This window comes from Gossypium arboreum, chromosome 12, assembly GCF_025698485.1.
Source record: "Gossypium arboreum isolate Shixiya-1 chromosome 12, ASM2569848v2, whole genome shotgun sequence".
NCBI lineage: Eukaryota > Viridiplantae > Streptophyta > Magnoliopsida > Malvales > Malvaceae > Gossypium > Gossypium arboreum.
In genome coordinates, this window is record NC_069081.1 from 99,796,962 (window position 1) to 99,802,193 (window position 5,232).

The window sequence follows — 5,232 nt, forward strand, 5'->3', positions numbered from 1 at the left end:
CCTAAATTATGTTAATATCTCTTTCGAGACTAAAAACAATTGACTCTAGGTTGATTAATTGAAATCTCTTTCTAATTAAAACCTCTATTATCACGTTAACTCGATCTATAGATTCCCTTATTAGATTTGACTCTAATTTGACAGATTTATGTCACCCTATTTCTAGGGTTGCATGCAACTCTGCTTAATTATGGTAGATCTACTCTTAAACAGAGACTTTTGCTCTTCTGATTAAGCACATCAAACTTGGATTAATATCCTGAAAATATTAGATCAAGAATTAAGAACACATAATTAAGAACAAGAACAAGTATTTATCATTAAATTCAGAACATTAAATAATAAGATTCGTTATAGGTTTCATCCTCCCTAGGTATTTAGGGAGTTTAGTTCATAATGTGAAAGGAAAACATCTCAAATTTAGAAAAACAACAAGGCATAAAAAACCCAAATATACTTCGAGAGAAATTTGAATGGAAATCTTCAATCTTAAAGTGGATCTACTTTCGAGATGATTCCAACGACTTCCTTCGAGTAATTTTTGCTTTCTGCTCTGTGTCTCTCCTTAGGTCTACTTCTAGTGTGTTTATATAAACTTTAGAGTGCTTAGAAACCCTAAAATTTAGCTTTTTTTGCGTATTTGGGAAATGGGGAGCGATATTGACACGGGCTGCCACATGGGCATGTGGCCAGCCCGTGTGGCTCACTCGGGCGTGTGCTCAGCCTGTGTGGCATTAGTCTTGGCCATGTGGATCTTTAAATCAGCCCATTTTGTCAGTTTTTGGCCCGTTTTCAGTTCCTTTTGTTCCAATATGCTCTCCTAAGTATAAAACATGAAATTAAAGGATTAGGAGCATCTAATTTACTAAATTATATAATAAATCATCCAAAAATATGCTAAGTATGGGATTAAAATGTGTTACTTTTATGGTTTATCAAATATCCCAACACTTAAGCGTTTGCTTGTCCTCAAGCAAAATCCTCAACTCACAATTAAAATTAAACTCTCTCAATCCATAATTCTCATTAGTAATATTTTATCATAATTTCACAAATAATCATACATTGATAATTCAACTAAAAGAGCACTAAATGCACAAGCAACCCAAGTCTACCATTTTTAAAGCATGAAAACATAGGTATTTCCCCTTATCTAAATAATTACCTTTAATCCAAAACTGACAAGAATTGACATCCTCACTAAAGGTTCACTCACATCACCCAAAATGTTTAAGGCTCAAAAATGAAGCACTCAATAGTCAGACATGAAAAGTTATTACCATAGGCTTGCATGAAAATCAAATCTCCACCACTATAATTGAGATGATACACAAATCAAAAGGTCTTTGCAGGGTTGAAACGGGGCTTGGGTTAAAGGTGTGGATAAAGACTGAAAAAGAAGGTTAGAATCGAGATCGAATTGATAAATTACCGAACTAGAAAAATAAACTAACACTAAATAATTACATCAATCGAATTTATTAAAGAGAAACTTGAGCTTCTTCTCAGAATATGGAATTAAATACTTAAGCTCAATCCAAAGAACTAATAATAATCAACATATATGTATTATTATTATTATTATTATTATTATTTTCTTTTTCTCTTTTTTTTTAAATGAATGAATGAATGAATAATAAGAGAAAATTATACAACTAAAGTAAAAGAACATAGTTAGGCAATTAACCAAATCAAATCTCGAAAAAAAGGGAGTCAATAAAATAGGAAAAATTCTCAGTGAATCAAAAAGTATGATCTATGGGTTAATATTAAGGATAAATTAAGAAACGGTTTGTTAGGCTCAAAAGGGGTTCACTAAGGGTTAATTGTGAAGGTAGGCTTTTTGTGGGGTAAGTGGGTTAAAACCTAGGTGCCTTTATCATCTCAATATATCAAATAAAAAATGTGGTCTCAACATGTATAATCGAAGCAAGTTCTAGATTAACAATTCAATATTGGCACACTTATAACCAATAATAAAATGAGCAAGAAAAGTGTATGTTTTAAAGGCTCAAATCTCACAAAAATTATGGTTTTTAATGTCAATCTTACAAATTTCAAATTTCAAGGTAATACCTCAATTTAGGGAAACAATCTAAAATATTTTAATTTTGAAAAATAGACTTGTTAGCTTGATTCTCTAATGTCTTATAGTTTAAACCATCAATGCACAAATACCTATGAATTTAGTCTAAAACATATCAATAAAAATCACAAACCAAAGAAAAATTCATTCTAATAGTAATATGAGAAAATTACTTAAGCACAAGACATAATTCAAGGATTTTCTGATAATCATATAAATAACCTCCCCACACTTAAGATGTACATTGTCCTCAATGTACAAACAAATATAAATCATAATAGAATCAAAATATCATAAGATAGGAAGATAATTGAAACTGCCCTGAATGGTGGATGAATATCCCAGAATAGTGAAAAGTGGAATTGTAGATAAATACAGGGGTAGTGCGAAATTCTGAGCAACTGATAAGAAAATAAACACAATGCTAAAGAAGATTCAAGGGTTAAGAAACAATCATAATGTTGAAACCATTTTTAAAATTTTTAAAAAAATGAGGATCGACTTTAAAACAAATTACGGAGTCGCCACTGACCTTTTTTGAGGTGTAATCGGATCACCTTAAAAAGATAGATCATTTTAATAAAACATTTGATTTATTAAAATAAAAATTTTAGGTCTCTGGCCGAGAAAAAGGGTTCAGAGCGATTCACATACGAGGAAGGATTAGCACCCTCGTACGCCCAAAATTGGTACCAATTGATTATTGGATGTCCTATCATTGAAAATTTGGTAAGGGAAAAAAAATTCAAAATATGATTCTTTTAAAAATGTATGAACAATTCAAATTGAATTTTAAGGTTTTCTCGCTCTAGAGAAATAAAATACCACATCCAGCACGTTAGGACACAATACTTTAAGTCTCCAAAAACTAAGATCACCTCAAAATTTCTAAAACACACAACGAACTCTTAAAAGGGTACTCCGATATTTGGCAAAACAAAAAAAACGAAACCCAACACGTTAGGGCACGATTTCTCGAATTTCCCAAACTCGAAACATTGCCTTGTTTTGAGAAAACTCAAATAAACATTTATAAAGACCAAGTCAAAACATACTTGTTTAGTTCATTTGGAGATAAAAAAAATTGGCATCGAGCAAGAAGTTGGAATTTAAAACAATATATATATATATATATATATATGAATAAAAGTAAATAAAAAACAATCATACAAACATAGTATTGAGCATGAGATAAAAACGGGGCAATACTATTACATGTATAATCACAAATGATACAAGAACACGAAGGAGCAAATTAGGGAACATGCAACGACAATATATACTACGTAAATACAAACGTTAATAGTTATAAGCTAATAAGTTAATCGCCAACTTGAAAGAAGTTCCAAGAAAAATACCCAAATAAAATATCAAGCTTTAAAATAAAATGAACAATAGGGAAGATAGGAAACTTTTTTAAAACATTAAACACTACCATAGGGTAACACCAAAACTTTTAAACAAATAATGGATATAAAACTTAAAAAAACATAAATAAGTAATATATCAAAACAAGATCATACGAATGAATTTTAAAATCAATGCCATAAAATAAATAATTTACATGGAATTAGATATGTATTAAAATATAAAATAAAAAATACAATAATACATAAATAAAATTCCAAAAAGATCAAGCAATATGCAGAGTGGTATATATAACATTTAAGTAAACAATATGTGAAATGAATAAACCTAATATAAATAATATATAAAAAGGGTAATGATGATATACAAAAGTGTTTTGAGAAAAAATTATGCACATGAAAAAAAAAACAAAACCACGAAATCAACAAAACAATACAAAATTATATGTTAAATAATATGCTCTTATTTTAAAAGGGAAAAGAAACTTCATTGTAAGCATAACAAAACTAAAGGGATAATCTATAAACAAAACTAATCATTTAAATAAAATTGTGGGCCGAAATAAAACGCGCACAAATAGTTGGGGATTAAAATTGAAAATGACCCAAATCACCAAAAACACTGTTCATGCGCGGACCAATTCGAAACAGTGCACAAACCTTTGGAGAGAAATGAAAGAGACATAATGGGGACAGATTAAAGGTAATGCAAAGTGGGAAGGACTGGCTGCGAAATTTACCCATTTAAGGGAGCATGAGCAGAACCAGCCTGTCCATGTGTAGGCAATTGTCTTTTCCCCAAAAGCTATTAAAATTAAGCCACCTTTTTTAAAAAGAAAAAAAAACTAAAACCTTTTGAAAACCCAAATCCACCTTTTTAAAACCCCTTTTCCTTTTAACAATCACCCTTTTGATTTTTTTGAAAAGAACTTAAGAATTTTTTGAAATGTTCTCTCAACTCATGCACTCATTTTCTCCTCTTCATCAGACACCACCTCCGTAAAAGGTCCCATATGCGATGGCCGCCGATGACATGAGCACAACTCCAGTAAGACTTCTCTCTTTTATATTTCGTCTCTATTTCAGATCCAAAAAGAAAAAAAATAGAAATAAGGGAAAAGACAGAAATAAATTACAGTAAATGATCACCTTGAAAATATTATTTTTCTTGTTGTTCTCTACTGATTTTGTATTTCTTTTGTATCAACCCAAAAAAAAAAACCCCTTTACAATGAAAAAACGAAGGCTTTATAGCCAAAATACAAACGGTTTCTACCTATTTCTTTGCTCGAGTCGCAGGTATGGTGGACGTGGGGTGTGGGTCGTGCTATACGCTACTTGGCCGGACATGCGAGGTAGAGTGCGTAGTGGTGAAGAACGTGGGTAGTGGCGGTTGAAAGGAAGCAACAAATCTGTGGTTTCCTCCTTGCTGAAATGTTTTGTGGGCTAGAGTTTTTTTTTTTAAATTTGGGCTTGTTTAATTGGGTCTTTATGTTTTGGGTATTGGTTTGTATTTGGGCCAAAATTAAATAACCCGGGCTAAAATTGGGTCTTACAGCTGCCCCTTTTTGCTCATTGTCATGTAACGAGAATGAAGCAAAGACCACAAAAAGACCAATTTTGCCCGGTCTTGCCATATCCTTTTATGTTCACCCTCTTCACAGCCCCATTCCAACCCACTGCATCTTCAGGGGTATAGAAATTGTGTTTTCAAACCACTCTGCATCCCCAGTCAGCCCTATTGCGACTTCAGGGAGATAACACTTGTAGTTTCAAGCC